The sequence below is a fragment of the Rhinoraja longicauda genome, chromosome 3 (genome assembly GCF_053455715.1).
Source record: "Rhinoraja longicauda isolate Sanriku21f chromosome 3, sRhiLon1.1, whole genome shotgun sequence".
Classification (NCBI taxonomy): domain Eukaryota; kingdom Metazoa; phylum Chordata; class Chondrichthyes; order Rajiformes; family Arhynchobatidae; genus Rhinoraja; species Rhinoraja longicauda.
This window is the reverse complement of record NC_135955.1, coordinates 34658519-34681647: the sequence shown is the minus strand read 5'-3', so window position 1 is coordinate 34681647 and position 23129 is coordinate 34658519. Positions and strand designations below refer to the sequence as shown.

At 39.6% G+C, this 23129-nt stretch overlaps 1 protein-coding gene across 27 annotated transcripts in view; it reads right to left on the bottom strand.

Moving 5' to 3' along the window:
* The window catches only part of LOC144591791 (receptor-type tyrosine-protein phosphatase delta-like), a 1768335-nt gene that overhangs the window by 549246 nt on the left and 1195960 nt on the right, over window positions 1-23129 (bottom strand). For all 27 annotated transcript variants that reach the window (XM_078395814.1, XM_078395847.1, XM_078395838.1 and 24 more), the window contains one exon: window positions 1152-1183. The gene's annotated coding sequence lies outside the window, so the exon portion shown is untranslated. The remainder of the gene's footprint in view (window positions 1-1151; window positions 1184-23129) is intronic.

Below are 23129 nucleotides of genomic sequence, written 5' to 3'. Positions count from 1 at the left end.
AATAAATAAGTTGTTTTGCATTACCTGAGAAAGCAGATAGTATAGACATTAAAGAAACACAATTATCTGTTCTGCACGGAATACACAGATGTAAAATTTACACCATCATACTTGGAATCAGAGAACACTAGACTAATATCTGCTACTGCCACTAAAGTAACTAAATAATTTGGTGTTGAACAATTCTGCAGTACAGCTGTTGAGGTTTATAGGAAATAGATGCAAGTGCTGAAACACTATTCTCACCAACTAAAATGGGATTATTTTGATCCAGGAAGATATGTTACATTCCTACACAATTTAATTATTTGGACGAGTGAAGTCATATGTATACATATGGAAATTTGAGATGTTCCAATATAATCTGTAAATCTTGACTTACAGTGCATTTAGAACGTATTCAGACACCTTCACTTTTTCCACATTTTGCTACGTTACAGCCTTATTTTAAAATGGATTATATTCATTTTTTTAAATCATCAATTTACACACAATACCCCATAATAAAAAAGCGAAAACATGTGTTTAGAAATTTTTGCAAAGTAATATTTGTAATAAAGCAATTATTAATTTCCTTGAATGCTCCTCCAATTGGTAAATGTTTCAACAATATGACAATAAGCTTCAAACCACATGGTTTAATAATTTGATAATGAGTCTCTTCTGATACAGTTGACGTGGAGAACCAATAATCTTCGTTGAAGCATAAAATTTGCTCAGGTTACCATTCATGATGGCTATCTAATAATAACTGTGGGAAAATCTCACTTCAGACCTGATTGTAAAATGCCACATTGACAAATAGCTTTCTGTCAGTCACCGTCCAAACACAAAGAATGATCATTCTCTGGGGTACCAGTATTTACAGAAGCATATCCTTGCCAAGGCAGCAACCTTCAGAATGAGTCAAATGAGGCAAACTACATCACTGACTAGAATAGAGGTAAAAAATCCAATTTGTTCCATTTCCAAACAAGTACAAACAATAAAATGATTTGAAATAACAATCAACACAGTGCAATTTCAGGTTCATTGCAAAAAACCAAAAAAAAACAGCTCACAAACTTTGTAAGAAAATGGACTAGTTGACTGTTAAACATGCATTTTATTTCAAATAACATTTTAATTTTGTTTAAATAGCTACACTGTACCTCAGGGTGGTGTGAAGTTCAGCCATAATGTCCTGCAAACAATAAGAAAATGAACATTAGTTATTTTTTAAGGCTTAATCTATTACCCATGAATCATTGCTATAGAAACATATAAGATAGTGCAATTTTTTTCTGGGCAATGTCACCTCCATTGCCTAACCAATGTAGTTAACAAAAAACTTAATTTATATATAAATCACCGTTTGCTCTACAATAAGTAACATATTGCTACTTTCTCCCCAAGGCAAAATTTGTCATTACAAATTATATTGTTCGATTGCACCAGTTGATATCCCTTTAAGACTGTTCAGTGTACCATGGCAGGATGAATGAGCAGCAGAGATAAACGCAGAAGACACTGTCATCTGCATTACATTGACAGCCACGAGTTGAATCTATCTGTTATCTGCATTGCACGATTAGAATAAATTACCTTTAATAATTCAAGATAAAATGCAGAAATCTTTAAAATGCAGCTCCACGGTTACATTCCATGCTCACAATAATTGGTTTTGAAAATTCTTATAAAATTGTTTTCAATTTCTAAAAATAAAACTAATATTGTTAACTGTAAACTGGAAAGACTTTGTACATCTACCTTTTGAGTCTTACCATGAACTAATCAGGCTGAATTAAGTAACACAGCATCATATTTCGCCTAATATCTCATGCCTATGATTATTGTATTATGCCAATTTATTATAATAAAGGGAATACACACTTCAAACTTAAACTGTTCACAGAGAATATAATGAACCACATAATTCTGCAAAGAGCTACTCAAATAAAGTACAACTGTGTTCAAAGTTAAAGAGGGATTGCCAGCAAAAATGTGGAAATATTCAGGGCACAAAATCAATCATTCCACAATACAAATTAAGTGTATTGGCCAAAATCACCCCTTTTTAATTTCTTATTAAAGCATTCTTTTTTAATATTGTATTTTTTTCCATATGGTGGGTTGCATTGCAATGCAAGACACAGAAAATACCATCAAAAAGAAAAAGAAAACGGAATAATAAATGGCTTGTACTTGAGATGGAAAAATATACCGGGGTGTGGAAAAGCTATTTAAATATTTAATGGAACCACGTGGCAAAGAACCAGCCGAAAGAAAAACACTTTATAAAGTATTGTATTATACACTGTAGAAAGTAGTTGAATTTATTTAATGCTGAGCTTTCCACTAATGAGATGCCACATTAGAATCTATGGATTTAAGTAGAAGCTTGATCTTCATTTATGAGAAGAGACACAATACTATTTCGCGGCCTGTGTGACATGTTTTTAAAGATCACATTTTCCTGGCGGTTCCCATAACATAGTTTTGAAGAGACACGAAGTTCAAGGCATTTCAGTTTAAGTTAATGGAAGATGACAATAATGATATTCCAGAATGAGTTGAGAGCGATCATAGTTACTTGCATCCCCATGATGCACATTGAGACAGTGTTTAAACTTTTCAAAATAAAACTGCATTTGCAATTTAAAATGAACTGAAACAATACTATGAAGAGATTTCAGGTTGGTATAGTCAGGGTAGGCACTGAAGAGGAACAAAGAAAATATCAAATTGCCCAAAAGCAACTGATGGTATAACACAAGGGAATTCCCCTGAAAATGAAGTTAAATCTGCATGTGGTCATGAGCATTAGATTTGCAAAATTGCTGAAGCGTATTATTGTATAAGTTTAAAGCAGCAAACCAATAGGTGTCTAAAGTACATTCACCTGCACCACCACCTCACCAAAAGAATCTTGCTAGATTCACCCTTTATTTCAAAGGTTCAAAGGGTATTCTATAACAATTCAGGTACAGTAATCCTGAAGTTATTCGCAGATCAACAGTCTATCATTTATGTACCTTGGTCACCATTCTTTACATGGTAGAAAGTTGGGACAGGTATTTAAATATACAAAGCATTACAGCCTAGTTGTCAATTAGTGTTGTTTAAGAACATTGATAGCAGGAAAGCCATAGTAGCCATTATGAATTGCATAAACATTACAACACAAAACCACCCCATTTGTTCAAATGAAACAATATTCATTTTTAGCCATCACACAAGCAGTGGTTCTAATCCCATGTGTACATCCTATTGCTATTCCATTTTCTTCCACCACATATCTAACCTGCACTTTTATCTTGACGCAATCTCAACCTCAATCAGCAATTCCAGTAATGCATTTCACATCCTCAAAATCTTATCTGTAAAAAAAAGTTGTTTGGAATTTTTTACATTCAATGTTGTATCAAAGGCTCCTCATTTTGGACTCTTCAATCACTGGAACCTATCTACATTCTTATATCCTGTCCTATCCTCACAATGTTGTGAACACCCCCCATCAAATCACCATCATAATCTTTCCTATTCTAGCTCCTTCAAACTTATATTTCTGTACAAAGGCAGGTTCTGAATGAATGTGTACAATATTCTTTACTGCTTCAATATTTGGTTTGAATCTGCACATAACACTACAAAGGTTTTAAAGTATAATATACTTTCCTCCTCATCACCTTAATTTCTATACTTCCATATCACTTTGGAATAGTATTGGTACTGGTTTATATAATGTCACGTGTACCAAGATACAGTGAAAAAAAAAATTGTATTTTATCCAGGTAGATCATAGCACACAAGTGCATTCAAACCAAACCTAAGTACATCAGGTGGGGCAAAAGTGAAAATAAACAGAGTGCAGAATTAGTGTGACAGCTACAGAGAAAGTGCACATAAAAGAAAAGTGCAAGTGCCTCAACAAGGTAGGTTGGAAGATCGGGAATACATCCTTAGCATATGAGAGGTCCATTCAAGAGTCCGATAATAGTGGGGAAGAAACTATTCTTGAATCTGGTGGTACATACTTTCAAGCTTTCGTATCTTCTACCTATCAGGAATGGGGAGAAGAGAGAATGACCTGTATGACCTGAGTGGTCCTTGATTATGTTGGCTGCTTTCCCAAGGCAGCATGCAGTTTAGTTGAAGTCAATGAGGCTGGAGATCGGGGGAGGGGGTGGGGGGTGGGTGGTGAAGGGGAGAGGTTTGTTTATGTGATGGACTAGCCCACAACTCTGCTGTTTCTTGCAGTTTTGGTCAGACCAGTTGCCATACCAAGCTGTGATGCATCCGAGCTGTGATGGTTCCTGAGAGAATGGTTTTCATGGTGCATCTATAGAAATTGGTAATTGCCACAAGCCCAGTATTCCACTGACATTCTCATGAGCCTGTCAACTTTCATTATTTTCAAATGTCTTTTGAATCTGAGCCCCCAATTTAATATTCTTCCATATCAACTCCACTTCCCTCACTAAAAGTAAAGTGGCCTTTTCTGAATATAAATGGATAGAAATCCATCCTCAGTGTTTTCACACTATGGGTAGCAATTGCATGCCTCTTGTGAATTTTCATTCCATCAAAGTCACCTCACTATTAACCACAGGTATATATTCACAAAATGCTGGAGTAACTCAGCAGGTCAGGCAGCATCTCAGGAGAGAAGGAATGGGTGACGTTTCGGGTCGAGTCCCCACTATTAACCACCATGAATTCTCATGGCTGCATTATTACCCTTTCAATAATGCAATCAATGTTCCTTCAAATCTTTCAATCGTGATAATTATTTATATGATGCTTAATTTTATGCCACTTGCAAATTTGACTTAAATTCTGCATCCAATCATTCATTCAGTGACCATACAGTAAGCACTCAGGAGAACTCTACCTCAAATGAGAAACCCATTTGCATTCACCAGTTTTTAATTCAATTTATTTCTCTATCAGTTTCCAATCTCTTAATATTCTTCGATGTTCACCAAAGCAATAAATGATCAAAGGCTTTCTGATAGTCCATGTGGACCATATCCATCTCATGGAATGCTGTAAAGTTTGTCAATCTTTCAATTCCAGATATATTATAATTACTTCCAATTATTTCTTCATCCTGATTTAATAATTTGATGTTTAATTAAAGATTCAAAAATGTTCCCCTGGCACATGTGTTGAATAGCCTTCCTTAACCCTCTCCACCTTTCTTCAAGATGGTATTTTTTAGACCTGTAACACTCATCGACACACAAATGTACCCTTAAAAATGTAATGGAAGACTCTTGCAAATTGTATGCTGTATGGGCATGAGATCAAAGATGTCCTCATGGTATTTTTCAAAACATAATTTATTCAGACCCAAAACAGGCTGCAGTGCTCAGGAAACCACAGCAGCTGAGGACGCTCATTTGTGTCAGTTTAAAAATCCTTCTTCTTCGTTTGGGCCTGAACAAAAGGTTTTCATTGATTATATAGTCTTTTATAAGTTTAGAAAGTTCCAAATTGCTTTGGAATCAACTTGATATTTTAGGTGTGTGATCACAGAAGGAAATATGACATCAAAATTACATGACTCCAAATGACCGTGCATCTTAATCTTCTGGATCAGCCTACCATAGAGAACTGTATCAAATACCTTACTAAAATCCATGTAGATAGCATCCACCGTTCTACCCTCATTGATCACTTTTGTCACGTCCTCAAAACTCACAATCAAGTTAGTCAGACATGATGTGTCATGTACAAAGCCATGATGACTGACCCTACCTAATTAACATTCTTTTCCAAATGGGAGTAAATCCTATCCCATTGTATGTAACGTAAGGTCATATGGATGTTGACATCGTTAGGATTTACATAACAGAAAGGTAACCCAAGCTCTCAATTTGGTGATTGTTCACTGAAATAATATCCTTGGGGACAGTGAGGGATCAGTGTTTGGTTCACTTGTGTCCAATGGGATGATCGTAGGTTTGATGCTGGTGCAGTCTATTTTATTTGATTTGGTCCAGGGAGATTTCAATGATGCATTAATTGACCCCAACTCCAAAGAGAGGAGGGAAACAATGGCCGATTTCCATTCTCTGATTTCATTTTTTTTCTTCATATTTCAGATACAGCGCGGAAACAGACCTTTTTCGGCCCACCAAGTCCGCACCGCCCAGTGATCCCCACACACTAACACTATCCTACACACACTAGGGACAATTTTTACATTTACCCAGTCAATTAACCTACATACCTGTACGTCTTTGGAGTGTGGGAGGAAACCGAAGATCTCGGAGAAAACCCACGCAGGTCACGGGGAGAACGTACAAACTCCTTACAGACGGCGCCCGTAGTCAGGATCGAACCTGAGTCTCCGGCGCTGCATTCGCTGTAAAGCAGCAACTCTACCGCTGCGCTACCGTGCCGCCCACTCTATCCACTGCACCTTTTGTTTGTTTGTTTTGTCGACTTCCTTTGTTTGTTGGGAGAAATCATAATCACATCTTCCCAAAGCTTAGTTCCTGATTATTATTATTATATTATGAGTAATAAACTGTCATCATGTATACCATCTCTTGCACTCATGCTTACTTTACATCTTTAAATCAGAACATTTCCCTAGCAATAATTAGTTTGCTATAAAATCTGCACTTGAAAAACAAAAAATATATTTATTACTCATTTGTTTTTTTGCACATCCTTTCTTATTTATGCTAAATCCATCATGAAGTTATGAAACAACTGACATGCAAAATTCCCTTAGTTTAAAGGAGTCACATCTGTTGCAATAAAACCAAGATTCAATTCTGAAATTAGTCAGTCTATATATAGTGGAAGAGATCTTCCTGAGCCAACACCCATCCACAGTGGATTGAATTAGAACATTTTGGTGAGTTAAGTGTCCTGTGTGGAGAGGTCTGCCTGATTTTCCTACGTTAAGACCAGACAAACAAATTCTCAGGCATTCTTAATGAATGAAGATAGACATAAAATGCTAGAGTAACTCAACAGGACAGGCAGCAACACTGAAGGAAAGGAATAGGTGATGTTTCAGGTTGAGCCCTTCATCAGACCCTTTCTTCCGTCAGAAGCATTCTTAATGAATGCTTTGACATCATTCAGTAGTCCTATTATAGGTAAACCATGTTGTAAAGGGTTCTCAAACACAGCAGAATGCATCGAGGCAAATTTGTGGAGGGGTGAGAGGCCATTGAAAACATCCCGAGGATCAAGTGAGATCTGGTGTTACTTTTCATTGCCTCGATGTTTTCAAACAAAAATTTCAAGACTTCACTTGTCTGTTGCTGTGAGGTATGCTGCCCCCTGTAGTTTGTTTGTGGATCTCTGTCACAAATAAAAATGACTCAATGAACGTCTTTCAGAGCCACCAAACAATTCTTCAAAATTGAAATCTGCTTGTCCCACATTCATTTTACTTTGCTCCTGCTATGCTTCCTCCTCAGCCATCAACACCACCCCACCCTCCCCACCAGGGGCTCAGTTATTTGCAGCCACGAGTAGCCTGCTCCTCACACCATCATTCTTTCAGGGCACTGTTCATCAGCTGCCTGTTCAATTTGGATGCAGTTATTTTGAACTAATCCTGACCTGAAGCTACAAGAAGAAAGGGATGGCAGGATTTTGATTTTTAATCTTGTGTACACTTTATGTCATCTAATGATGTAAGGCCTATCAACAAAAGAATTGGGACACAAACCTATACAAAATCTATGTTTGACATGGTCAGATCTCTCAAAGTACACACATGTGCCTTTTCATATCTTTTTACTTTAATTCAGCAAGACTGTTGTCAATAACATTGTGATAGTGAATATTGTAAACTGGATAGTCCCACACACGAGATGTATGATTGTGTTAACACACAAGATGAGAAATTACTATTTTTTTGTCATTGTTTAATTTAGTATAGAGATGCAGCATTGAAACAGGCCTTTCAGCCACTGAGTCCATGCCGACCATTGATCAACCATTCACACTAGTTTTACGTTATCCCATTTTCTCATCCACTTCCTACACATTAGGAACAATTTTACAGAGGCATATTAACCTACAAACCCGTATGTCTTTGGGTTGTGGGTGGAAACTGGAGCACCCAGAGGAATCCCGTGTTGGCACAAGGAGAATGTGCAAACTCCACACAGACACCACCCAAGGTCAGGATCAAACCTAGATCTCTGGCATTGTGAGGCAATAGTTCTACCAACTGTGTCCCCATGCCACCCTCAATTAAATGTAATTAAAACATATGGATCAATGCCTGATTCAGTTGAAGACTGAGGAAAATTGTCATTGATAACATATGTTAGGATATACTTGGTTTGATCCTAGCTCAGACAGATCTGTCAATATCCCACAACAACAACAACAACACACTGTACACCATCTTTAAAAGGGGTAAAACATTACAAGATGAGTGGCAGGAATGTAATATATTTTAAAATAACAGAAAGCCTTATACTAGAATAGGTGACCAAAAATTTTGTATCATAAAATTAAGTGGAATGAGTGGGAAAGAAATGGAAAATAGACACAAAATGCTGGAGTAACTCAGTGGGTCACACAGCATCTCTGGAGAAAAGGAATAGGTGACGTTTCCGGTCGAGATCAGATCTTCAAATGGAGAGAGTTAAGGATGAGATCATGAATGGATTTGAGCACAGAGGTAGAATTTTTAAATGGATGCATTCTTGGATTGGGTGCCAGGGTCATTTCAGAAATCATAAGGGGAGATTAAATTTGGTAACTGTGGAAAATAGGCAACCCACACCTGTGACTTCAAAGGCAAACAGTGCACCAACTTCAAACTGCTTGACAAACTGTCAGGGCCAACTGAAGCCAGTGCTGTGTGGCTGAGTAAACTGTGGCAGTGGGTACAATAATATAAATATTTAAACCAACTTAAAGTGAGCATCCACTGCTTAAACTCAAACTATGTACACAGGATGTGTATGGTGAATGTGGAAGGTGGTGAAAGACATTCCTGACCATTTGTGTACCTATCAAAGCGTGTAAATTTTGAAACTTTTCCAAAACTGCAGAGAGGTGGAAAAGAGACATAGTTTATTCACCATAAATCAAGAAAACCTCCAGTTAAACACTCCAATGGAAGTGGGATCATTCTACAGTGACGGTCAACTCTTATAGAATTGCATGGAATAATGCAAGACGTTCTATCTCCTTTAACATGCTTTAATCCAGGAAATAGTTAATTCAAAAGCGTCTCCCACCAACATGCCTCAAATGCTGTTCCTGGTTCCATATCTAATAAGGCCATAGAATCATATAGCAGAAGAACAGCCTACCATGTCTACAATGACCATCATTTATCAGCACTTGGCCTGCAGCCTTCGACATCATGGGCATTCAGTTACCCATTTACTCAAGTGGTAGGAGAGTACTTAAATCCACTGTTCTTCAGGCAGTGGACATCAAATTCTACTTTTTTCTACTTTTAGACATCGCTCCAAAATGTTTCCTGCAATCTACCCTTAGTGGGCACAGTGGCACAGATGGTAGTGCTGCTATCTCGCAGCGCCAGTTTCCCAGGTTCGATCCTGACCTCAGGTGTAGTCGGTGTGCAGTTTACACGTTCGCCTTGTGACTGCGTGGGTTATCTCACGCAGGGGTGCTCGGGTTTCCTCCCACATTCCAAAGGTTTATAGGTTAATTGGCTTTGGTAAATTGCACCTAGGCGTAGGATACGGAGGTGGGATAACTAGTGTACAGGTGATTGATGGTCTGCCTGGAGTCGGTGGACCAAAGGGTCTGCTTTCCATGCTGTATCTCTAAACTTTAAATACCTTTATCAGCTCCCCGATGTGCTCCAAGGAAAAGAAATGTAGGCTATCCACTTTCCACTCCTTGGTGAAATACTTAATCCCAATGAATCTCCTCTGCACCCTCTCCATTGCAATCACACCCTTCCTCCAGTGTGGCAACCCAAACTTTACACAGTACTCCAGTTGAGGCCTAATTAAAATCTCATTAAGCTGCACCATAACCTCCCAGCTCTCTTCTGTCCCCCAGCTAAAGAAGGCATATATTTTGTATGTTTTCTTCATCACCTAATCTAACAGTGCTGCCACCTTCAGGAATCCTTGGACTTGTAAATCGAGGTCCCTCAGTATTCCTTTGGGCCCAATTATTCACTGGTGCATGTCTTACCCTGATTTAGGGCTGCCAACTGTCCCGTATTAGCCGGGACATCCCGTATTTTGGGCTAAATTGGTTTGTCCCGTACGGGACCACTCTTGACCCGTATTAGGCCCGGGGGGCACTGTAGGCCCGGACGCTGTAGGTGCAGACAGTTTAGTTGTGGACAATGTCGGAGCAGACAGTGCAGGTGTGGACAGTGTAGGTTCGGAGGCCCGGGCGCCACCTAACGGATGTTGCGTAGCAACCCGCTTCCCGACATGGCGGCCACCATTGGTGGAGCGGTAGCACGTGGCCGCTGGCTAGGTGAGGTCACTTGGGGCGCCGGACGGTGACGTCATCTTGTTCAGTATTTGGGAGTGAAATAGTTGGCACCCCTACCCTGATTAGTCCTTCTGAAATGCTCTTACGTTCAAAATATCATTAAGGAGTAGTTGCCAATTCTTTAAATAATATTGGGCTTGGCCCAGAGCTGAATGAGTATTCCTCTTTGTAAGGTGAAGGAAGGGTGTTACGAATAGTGTAGGAAGGAACTGCAGATGCTGGTTTAAACCAAAGATACAAAATGCTGGAGTAACTCAGTGGGACAGGCAGCATCTCTGGAGAGAAGGAATGGGTGATGTTTTGGGTCGAGACACTTCTTCAGACTGAGATCGGGGGAAAGGGAGATATAGACGGTGATGGAGAGAGATATAGAACAAATGAATGAAAGATATGTAAAAAAGTGACGATGAAAGAGGAAACAGGCCATTGTTAGCTGTTTGATGGGCGAATAGTGCAGAATTCCAAAATGGCTGCAATGCCATCAGATCAATGTTACTTGCTAACTGCTATCATAACCTGCATTCACTGTAAACATCCCGTGAGGAGTTCGCTGTTCACGTACTAAAGCTCTTGCAAACTTAATACTCATTATGACACATATCACAAATATATACACTGAGTAGAATGGCTTTTTGGAACTGAAGTGTTTTCTATTGTTATCTATAAACTAACCATAACCAAGTTTAGCCTTTCATAGCTAAATATGCCAAGAGTCAAGAGTGTTTAATTGTCATATGCACTGGGAACGGGAACAATGACATTCTTCCTGGCTGCAGCTTTATCTAATTCAGAATGCATCCTGCATCTAATTCAGAATGAAAGCTAATATTTGAAAAAGTATCAAAATGCTGCATTACTGGCTAGTTTTCAACAATGAACAGAGAGTGAATCAGCAGAGCATAAAAAGGGAATGCTCATCCTGTCTCAGCCATTAGAACATCTCACCAGGGAGAGAATTATATCAACAATGCAAGGAAAAATGGATCTATGTTTTTCCTTTCCTGGAATCTACATCTATTGAGAAGCATATCAAGAAAGGCATTAGGAGAAAAATAACACATACCCAAGAAAGATTTTAAAGTGCTAATGTAATCCTAATGGCTAGAAGGAGTGTTAATGATAGCAGAGTGTATAATGTTCCTGCACCGCAGTAAATGAACAGAAAGCCCAGCATGAGGTCTGGTTAAACAAACAAGCCTCTGCAGTTTGTATAGTTGTGTAAGGAAGTATTTACTTTTTGGATGGTCAGGAGCACTTATTTCTATATACTAATACTAATGTTGAGATAAAAATTCCTTTCCCTCACTATCAATAAACCAAGACTATCCTCCTTGGCTGCTTCTAGCAAACATGTGCCTTTCACTCTTAGTTCCAAATAGCACACCAGCTGGCACCTCTGAGTCTAATGATGTTAACAGTCACCATGTGGACACAAGGAATTGCAGATGTTGGTTTACAAAAAAGACACAAAGTGCTGGAGTAACTCAGCAGATTAGGCAGTATCTCCAGTGAACATGAATAGCTGACGTTTCAGGTCAGGTCCCATTTTGGAAGCCATCCAACCCAAAATATCACCTGTCCATGTTCTCCAGAGATCCTGCCTAACCTGCTGAGTTACTCCAGCACTTTGTGTCTTTTTGTGTATTAACTAGCACCAGCAGGTTTTTTTTTGCTCCGGAGAGTCTGCCTGACCCGCTCAGTTACTCCAGCACTTTATGTCTTAAAAGTCATCATTCTGTTTGGCTTTGAGCTCAGATTTTCACTCCCTGCCAACTGGCCAGCAGGCAAGACTATCTCATTCTATTGGTGGGAAAACATCAACTTAAAGTCATAATGTGTAAGAAGGAACTGCAGATGCTGGTTTAAACCGAAGATAGACACAAGTTTGAAAAAGCGTCCAGACCCGAAACATAACCCATTCCTTCTCTCCAGAAATACTGCCTGTCCCGCTAAGTTACTCCGGCTTTTTTTGTCTATCTTCAACTTAAAGTCCTACCTGGTTCCCATTGCTTGTGGATCTTGGATTGATGCCTTCCCACATCATCTTGAAGATAAAAAATTTCAGTACTCTTCTTATTGTCCCTTTTAAAAAATAAGGCTTTGAAAAACGCTGTCACCGAGCTTCTCTCTACCATTTCCATAATCTTATCTTACTTCACTTTCCCTGTATGCCTCAGTGAACTTTTTCAAATACTTTGTCCTGATTTTTCAATCCATTCTCTCCATCCAAACCAAACATTTCTCGACCCTGATCCAAATTTCAAATTGTTCTAGTCTCAAGAAGGCTCCAGGCACCTCTGACTCGCGTGATATTGAAAGTCACCATTAGGACACAAAGAACTGCAGATGCTGATTTACAAAAAATGCTGGAGTAACTCAGGGACTGAGGCAGTATCTCTGAAGAACATGGATCGGTGACGTTTTGGGTTGAGACCCATTTCAGAAGGCCTGTATTGTCTGTTCATTCCCTCCATGGATGCTGCTTGACCCAATAATAATAATAATAATAATAATAATAATATTCATTTATTGTCATTGCAACGAGTACAACGAAATTAAAAAATAGCCAATCCTGACGGTGCGTACAAACATATATGCAATAAATGCAAAAACAAATAAATACATAAATACAATTATATTAAGTACAAGATTTTTTAACGGTGTTGCCTAGTGCAAAGGTAGTGTTCAGTTCTCGTATGGCCCTGGGGTAAAAACTGTTCTTAAGTCTGTTTGTTCGGGATTTGATCGACCTGAAACGTCGACCAGAGGCAGATGAACAAACAGACGGTGGCCGGGGTGGGATGGATCTTTTATTATTTTGCCTGCTCTACTGAGGCAAAGTTCATCCAGCACTTTTGTTTATTGCCCAAGATTCCAGCATCTGTATTCTGCTGTGAATAACAAATTGTTACTGCCTCTCTTTGATACACTGAAGAATAACTTTCCAGTTTCTAAGCCTTGTCACTTGAAATGATCTCTCAAAGTTTCTCAAGTATCATCATTTCCATTCCTATCTTCTCAGGCAACAAAACATTAGATTTTAGAGTGTGTTTTTGTTGTTGTCTTTTCCTTCTAGTTGTCCCTTTTCTTGGCTGGCGGATATTCTTCTTTAGACCCACAGAATTTTATGATACATAATTTATCTGTTCTCTGAAAAAGCAACCTGCTCTGACCCATTTCCATTCCTCCCACAATAAACACTTTTTGTTAACCTTTTGGCAATAATGTCCATCTTTCTCTTGCAGGGTATAACGGATTCTGCTTACATTACTGTTTCTTCCAGGGCATTTATATCAACAAACCAACACATGTAAAATGAGAAAAAAAGTCTCACCTTTTCCTTCATTCTTTTGCCCCTGAACAATAAAACCATAAAATGCCACAGTACTCCAGACACAAGTCACGGGCCCCATCTTCTGAGAGCAATCCAATGTTGGCTCATTATCCTCCCATAGCCCACTATTTTCTCACCTTCAAACTCCCATCAAATTTTTAACAGATGTGAATGATTCTCTGTTCAATATTCTCCAAAACATTTTTACCTAACTTAAATATATTTTATTTATTTTATATTTTAATCTTTTATTTTTGCAAAATTGATAAATGCTTATGAATAACTCCACAGTGAAAGGAAATTAATTTTTCCTATTCAAGTGCAGACTGGACGATCATTTGCTGAATACCTATGCCTTCCCACCTGAACAACTTCTCTCCTGGGATAAATAAAGTTCTATTATATCGTATCATATCGTATGCCCAATCTGCCTTAGCGCTCTTCCGGTTGACAAACATTTTTACTTTCCTTCTCATTCCCGTACTATGCTTTCTGTCCTGGGCCTCCTCCACTGTCAGAGTGAGGCCACCTGCAAATTGGAGGAACTGCACCTCATATTTAGCTCTGGCAGCTTACAACCTAGCGTATAGTATTGATTTTGCTAACTTCAAGTAACCCTTGCATTCCCTCTCTCTGTGACATTTCTCCACCTAGTCATCCTGCTAGTTTCACTATTCGTATCCTTTTGTAATCACTATTCCACAGCGAGCAATGGATTCTGGTGGACGCCACCTTTCCTGGGTCATTGGTGCAGGCTCTGATTTGTTCTGTACTTTTTTATACCTCTAGTTTCCCTCTCCCCTGACTTAGTCTGAAGAATGGTCTTGACCCGAAACATCACCTATTCCTTTTCTCCAGAGATGCAGCCTGACCCGCTGAGTTACTCCAGCATTTTGCAACTATCTTTCCTATTCAAACCCCTTTGTTGTTAAAACTATTAAATCTCTGTTCCAGTTGAAGAAACGGTCAAAATATCTCACGTGTCTCCTTGATGAGTAGCATTTTTAATCCTTGGCATTTTTAAAATGAATCTAAGGTGTTTGCTCCCTGTGACTCAAAAGCATAAAGGGACTCTAAAACTTTGTAAAGTGCTCAAAGTGACCATGTCAGTGTTTTGCAGAAACTCTGTACTTCTCCTTTGGCTTTTTAAAAATTTATTTGCATTTTGGGACAATCCTGCATTTGGTTAATTGGGATCTCTCTGGTCCTGCCCGCGACCAGTGTCCTATTACAACATCGTGTCTTGGCCCAACATTGGAAGACGAACTGGAGAAACTCTAAAGTTATTCCCTGTAATTGCCTCTGTCCTTTTCCAGTCTTTCCACCAGGACTTTTTCCTAGTGCGCACTACCCAAAGAGTAAGATCAGCACTCCACATCCAGAGATTAAAGCACTTGCATTCTCTTGTGTCTCCAGGGAAAAAAATAAATCAAGACTATTTATTTTATCAGACCTTTGACTTGCCAAGAAACCAAAGTGCATACAATCAATGACCAAAGACATAATTCTCTGAATTTGCGTATTGATTTAAAAAAATTAATGTTTTTATTTTTTCTTTGAACTTAATGGTACTTCTAAGTTCTAATTGATTTGGGTTTTTGTAAGATGAAGGATATTGACTATATTAATTATCCCAGGCTGTACTTTATCTCACACTACACCCTATTTTTTGAGTCGTTCTCTGCAATAATTCAACTCTAATTTTAAATGTTAACAAAGAGCATTTACTGGACTTGCCCATGTCATTTGAAAGTTGTCCATTTATTTTTCATTCGTCCATCTGACTTACTTTTCCCCCTCCCTATTACACTTCCTATAATCTTCTTTATTACCTTCTTTTGTTGATCCTGATTTTTATCATGGCTCTTTCTGTTAAGTTTCAGCTCAGTTGTAATTTTTTCATTCACAGATATCAGTTCTTTGCTTCATTCCCTTCTTGTCATATATAAATATATTAATTTTATACTCTCTGGATCCCTTATTTGAAGATTTCATTACTAATCTGAGCTATTACAGATTTTTTCTGCCAGTCTAATTTGGATCAGATCCACTTTCATCTCACTGAATTTTGCCCATTTTCTTTCATTATTTCACAAGATGTGGGTGTCACTGGCATATATTTTCAATCATTTATTGCTCTTGAGAAGGATATGGTGAGCAGTTAGTCATGTTGTGAAATGTTGTTGGTGGAGACCAAGGACTCCAGCATAATTGAGGAAGAGTGATTTGTTTCTATCAGGATGGTATGTGAATTGGTGGCAACTTTGAGGTTATCTGGTAGATACAAGGAACTGCAGATATGGGTTTGCAAAGAAGACATAGTGCTGGAGTAGCTCAGCAGGCCAGGCAGCATCTCAGGAGAACACGGATAGGTGACATTTCAGGTCAGGACCTTTCTTCGGGTGGGTACCCTTCATCAGTCTGTAGAAATGGTCCCACCTGAAAAATCGCCTTTCCGTGTTCTCCGGGAATGCTGCCTGACCCGCTGAGCTATTCAAGTCAAGTCAAGTCAAGTTTATTTGTCACATACACAGACACGATGTGCAGTGAAATGAAAGTGGCAATGCCTGCGGATTGTGCACAAAAAAGAATTACAGTTACAGCATATAAATAAAGTTAATAAGTTACTATAGTGTAGACAAAAATTTAGTCTCTGGAGTTATAAAAGTTGACAGTCCTGATGGCCTGTGGGAAGAAACTCCGTCTCATCCTCTCCGTTTTCACAGCGTGACAGCAGAGGCGCTTGCCTGACCATAGCATCTGGAACAGTCCATTGCTGGGGTGACAGGGGTCCCTCATAATCCTACTTGCTCTGGATCTACACCTCCTGATGTATAGGTCCTGCAGGGGGACGAGTGTAGTTCCCATGGTGCGTTCTGCCGAACGCACTACTCTCTGCAGGGCCATCCTGTCAGAGCTGTTCCCAAACCAGACTGTAATGTTGCCGGACAGGATGCTCTCTACAGCCCCAGAGTAGAAGCAATGAAGGATCCTCAGAGACACTCTGAATTTCCTCAGCTGTCTAAGGTGGTAAAGGCGCTGTTTTGCCTTACCCACCAGTGCGGCAATGTGCGTTGCCCATGTCAGATCCTCTGTGATGCGGACTCCCAAGTATTTAAAACTGCAGACTCCCAAGTATTTAAAACTGCTCACCCTATCCACAGTAGACCCATTTATCTCCAGAGGCGTGTACGTCCTTGGATGTTTAGCCTTTCTAACACACTGTATCTTCTTGAAGTTGGCTTTGTTGGTTAAGATTACAGCTTTGTGAGAAGTTATCAGAAAAATATCTCCACCACCTCCTGGATGATACTCTGCCACAAATCCTGACGTTTGGAGGAGGTGGGCTAAATGTTTCTGGGTGTAGGTGGTTAACTTGTGTTGCTGGCTGGATTGGACCTGGATAGTGGTCCAGCTATTTGATGTGGTTGGAGCTATAGTCACCTTGAATGGAGAACTTTACATCACATTCTTTGCTTGTGCTTCAGCAATGATGTGAAATCTTTGGGGAGTTTCTGATATGGTTGCTAATGGTCCAGTTAAGTTTATGTTGGCAGAGATCCCCGATAATGGTAATGCCACAGAATGTCAGGGGAATTTGCTTAGGATTCCTTTTGCCAGAAAGTTATTGGCTGGCATTTAGACCATATAAATTATATTTACCACCTGTGTCCATGTCATCATGGTCTTACTGCATGCAGGTATGAGCAAGTTTATTTTCTGAGGTATTGTGAGTGGGATTTCTTGAGAGCACACTCGGTCAAAGGGCACCTTTGTTTAATCTCTCTTCGTCTCTTGCTTTCAGTCTTTTTCTAAATGTTTGGATCAAGGTTGTGATATCATCAGGGGCCAAGGAGTCCTGTTGGGGACATGATAGTTTGTTTGTGGGTGACTGGTTCATCGCACTGCTTGAAGTAACCCCGGACATATTGCTGAATGGACTGACAGAGTGGTTTGCTGGATTAGATTTTCTCCTGCGACTGTGGAAAGACCATCTCTCTGTGATTTTCCATTTCTTTGTTGGGTAGCTGTCAATGCTTTAACCATGCCAGATCCCTTCAACTAGTGATGCGGCCAATTCTGAAGTCAACTCATTCAATATTATTGCTAGTTTATTATTGGACCACATAGTCTTTCATCTGCAGTTAGCTGTTCCTAAGGGTCGTGTAGAATGAAATTTATTCTAGACCAGCTCTTTTGAAACACTCTATCCTTTCCGAGTCTATCACGGAAGCCGTTAAAATTATAGTCACGTTCACAAACATTCTCCCACTCTTACATCAATTATTTGCTCCATATTTATTTATCTAGACATATATCAAGGAAGAAGTCTAACAGGCACACCAATGATTATTCCACCAATAATTTACAGAGGCTCCAAATTTCCATTTTGCATTTTCACCATGGGCTAGAAGCTGTTCAATGTGCAGACTAAACTGGCAATGTCCACTGAGTCAATAGATGCTGAAATTAGGACAACACCAACACCATTCTGTTGTGCGTTACAGGAGGTTTATGCTCTAATTCTACATCACAAAGACTTTCCCATCGCTTGCTCCTCTGTTGTTGTGCAAGTGAAGGAAATCAGGTTACAGACCCTGAATTGTACGGAGGTCACAGTGGACCTTTGCTGAGGGGAGCTTGTTCCATTGAAGGGGAACTTTGGGGTTGGGTCAGAATGTTAGTGGGCTGGTGGGGTGGGGGTGGAGGGAAATATCATTTGGTGTGAGCACTGGGTCATGGCCAGGAGAGGTCAGAAGAGTGTGGAGGACAGAATTGGCATTGGTTGAGGGCTAGAGAGTGGAGAAGCCTGAAGAAGAATCCAGTAAAATAGCAAAAGAAGTCCTACATATAGGTGATACCAATTGCTGGACTCCACAACTTCAGACCAAGTGATGCAGATCACGTTTGTCACACTGAAGCATGCTTCATTATTGAAGCATGCCTGGCAAGAACCATGTACACACGCCTGAATTTTACATGTCTGACATGGACACATACATGTTGGATTCCTTTGAATGTCTCTGGGTGTAAGTATGCAAAAAGCATTTTGTCACTGTTTGGGAATGATGCAGTATGATGCAAAATTTCCACAATTAATTCTGAGTGAATAATGAACATGTATAATGCAATAACATTTCTTGACCTATATACCTTTAGTTATAAAAGCAGTCATTAAATTATGCTTTCACTTTTAAAGAAATATTTCTCACAATGAAAATTCCTCTGCTCCTTTTAAAGTTTTTCCCTTGAGAATGATCTCCTCAGGCATTTTCCCATGACTAGTATTGCTCATTTTCCTATGATAAATGTCATTCAACATATTTCCATCCAACCAGAGCAATTCCTATCTTGCATCCACAATGTGGGGTACCATTTACTTCACAGCTTGTCCCACTCATAAATAATGATATTGTGGGTCCTGTGTCTAAGTCCAGGTCATTGCCATTAGCTGAGAAGAGCAATGCTGACGCTTGGAGTTCATCACTGTTTACATTTTTTCAATTGGAAAATAACATATCTACCACATTACGCAAAGTTCAATGTGTCCTAATCTACCCATAGATTAATGTGTTGACAAATTTTCACTGGCAAGAAACTTTTTCGTACACAAACATTGAATGGACAGATCAGAATATGGTGACAATCACCAGTTCAATTGCCCTAACGATTCTGTTCAACTGGATTCAAATAAATAAAATAAAATAGTTAAAATAGTTAAAGAGGGAATCCTTTATTTTGATATCCAGTTCTGATGAGAGATTACAAAAGGATTTATCATTATTTTTCACTCTGAGTCCCTGATATACATCATCTACAGTTCTGCAAAACAAACGGAAGGGTAGAACTAGGATTGCTTCCCCAGTGGAAAAACAGGAACATCAGAGGATGGTATTCAATATATTGTTACAAGCTCTTTATCAAGATGCTTTGTAAACTTGTTGAAAACACAAAGTTTGTCTTCTTCCCAATCACGCCCCACTTCACAACTCTCAACGACATGGCAGAGATCAGTTTCAAAGACATGCAAGGTGATACACGATTACATATCCTGTCTGCAACACAGCAGAACCACCTGTTGCTGAGGATTGCTGCTGGCAAGGTTGGCAGAAGCCACTCCCGTAAATAATGGGAGTATTTCGGGTACAATGCTGTTTAATGGTCATAATCAGGGCCAAACAATGATTTCCTGCTTGATGAATGCCTAGGCTTTGATACACCCACACTGACCAAGGTATCCCTGGATAATATCAGGATTCAGGTTAGTATGAGCAGAAACTGGATCTGGTTGCCGTCCTATCACTAGGCAATGGCTGTGCAACAAAGCAAGGCTTAGTCAAGGCAATTAAAAGTTACTCTTACCAAAATATGACGTTATAGATATCACTGACAGATATATCTGATTATTCACTTGAATCAAGCTCTGCACAAAAAAAAAACAAGTTTCTGCAAATTTCTCAGAATATGAAGTTTAAGGGGGATTAAGCGTTACTAGTTACCAGAATGCATACATAAAATGCTGATTAAATAAATGACAGAATGCATGATAATACCTATTAGTGTACCTACATGTGTGGTCAACGTATCATATTGTCCTTACATCCATCAGTCCTTACAGACATTCTTCGTCCTGCACATACCCTTTGTCCTGCACCCGTACACTGCAAACAGCTTGATTGTAATCAGGTATAGTCTTTTTGCTGGCAGGATAGCATGCAACAAAAAGCTTTTCACTGTACCTTGTTACACGTGACAATAAAAACCAAACTAAACTAAAACCCGTATTGTAGAAATAAATAATGAATTGAAATCAAAAGATTTGTGCGGTTCATTTAGATATTACATAGTCAAAGAGTCACACAGCCCTTCAGCCACCGTGCACATGCTGACCTATCTACACAAATTTCCTTTACCAGCACTTGGTCTATAGTTTCCAAACCTTAGAAGTGTAAGTACTTGTCGAGCTACTTCTTCAATGTGATTGCTGCTGACAAAAACGTAATGTCAAAATAGACAACGTTTAAAGTTACAATGAGTCATAAATCTGTTGGTGGGACCAGCACTTGACAAGGGGAAAATAACTACGTTCATCTCCACACAAACAAGGATGTGCAATGTGGAGTCAAATATAAATTAAACCATTTGCGTGAGAGAGGATTTCCTGTATGGTGCCATTTGTGTACAAGAGGTGTCCCAAGACACTTTGATGATGCATAAGGAAATAAATAAACATCAAACTAAAAGATTTGTGATAGAAGAAACTGCGGATGCTGGAATCTTGAGCCAAACACAAAGTGCTGCAGGAACTCAGCGGGTGGGGAAGCATTTGGGGAAGGTGGGCTGGGCCCGAAATAATGAGGACTTATAGGAATGCAGTTTGGAGTTTTGGGTGAGTTGGGGGAGGGACATTTAGTCTTGAACCCAGTGTTTGTGAGAGAACTATAAAGGAGTTTAAAGAGGAGGCACATGGCAAGTCTTTTTTATACAGAGGGTGGTGAGTGCTTGATGAGTGGATGAGGCAGACATGATTTAAGAGACTTTTGGATGGGCACATGGATATGCATGGAATGGAGAGATATGGATTATGTGCAAGCAGATAGGAGTTGTTCTTGAGATCATGTTCGGACAGGTATTATGGGCCAAAGAGCCTGTTCTTGTGTTGTACTGTTCTATGTTTGAAGAAGTAAGATGACTGTCACTCTGGGAGACATGAGTGATAATTAAAATTTAGAAATATTGGAATTTGGGAGGCAATGGAAGTCAGCGAGCTGTGTAGCAATAGGTGGGATGAATTGAAGCAGGGTATGATCGAGTTCTGGGTGAGGAGGGATAAGGGTCTGGGAGTGTCGGGGCGGAGGTGGGGGGGAGTGGGGAAGAGATGGAAAGATGGGAGATATCATGAAGGTGGATAGACTTTTTAGATTTCAGACTTTCGAGTTGCAGCATGTAAACAGGCCCTTCAGCCCACCATGTCAACACCAACAGGTGATCACTCCAAACACAAGCGCTATTCCACACACTAGGGAAAATTTACAATTTTACTGAAGCTAATTAACTAACAAATCTGTACATCTTTGGAGTGTGGGAGTGTGGGAGGAAACCGGAGCCCCCGGAGAAAACCCATCACAGGGAAAATGTACAAACTCACCGGTCACAGGGAAAATGTACAAACTCCATACAACACACATAGTCAGGATTGAACCTGGATCTCTGGCTCTGTACGGCAGCAACTCTACAGCTGCACCATTGTACTGGATAACATAGTAGTATGGGAATTACACGGAATCAGAAAATCACCTCAATGTCAAACCAAACTAGCTCTTTGTTAAGAGTAAATTAGAATAGAAAAAAAATGTCCTTGAGTCTGCTCCAACTCTTTACAGAGTAAACCTTTGCTCATTCTTCATAGCACTGAAAATTATTCTCTACCTAGTCTCTAAACAACTCCTTTTTGAAGAGACTGGTTGCTTCTGTTTCGACCATCCCTTCAGGCAATGAATTCTTGATCGTAACTACTCTGAATAAAATTTATTTTCCTCACATCGCCCTTGCATTTTTTGCCCAAAACATCATAACCGTTTTCTCTGATACTTCAACCATCTGCTAGTGGGAACAACATCCATTCAAATACTCCATCCGAACCATACCAATCATACACATCGATCAAATTTTCTTTTAATTTCTCTGTTCCAGAGTGAACAGCCCAATTTACCCATGTCCATGCCAACACTCAAAGTTCCCCATCCTTGGAACCAAGTTTCCTTGTAATAAATAAAGGTACAGAATAAAAGGATAAGGGTTTAGGTGGAAGCAATCACACATTTCCTAATATGTGATTGTGCTGAAGGAATGTTAAGAAGATTCATTAGTATGTTTAGGTTGAGATTAAAGATTGGTTTTTTTTATAGTTCAGTTTAGTATAGAGATACAGCTCGGGAACAGGTCCTTTCGGCCCACCGGTAACGTGCCGACCAGCGATCTCCGCACATTAACACTATCTTATACCCACTACGGACAATTTTATACATTTACCAAGCCAAATAACCTACATACCTGTACACCTTGAGTGTGGGAGGAAACTGAAAATCTCGGAGAAAACCCACGCAGGGCACGGGGAGAACGTACAAACTCCGTACAGACAGCACCGTAGTCGGGATCGAACCCGGGTCTCCGGTGCTGCAAAATGATATGTTTAGAGATACAGCGCGGAAACAGGCCCTTCGCCCCACCGGGTCCGTGCCGATCAGCGATCCCCGCACATTAACAATATCCTACACTCACTAGGGACAATTTTTACATTTACCAAACAAATGAACCTACAAACCTGTACGTC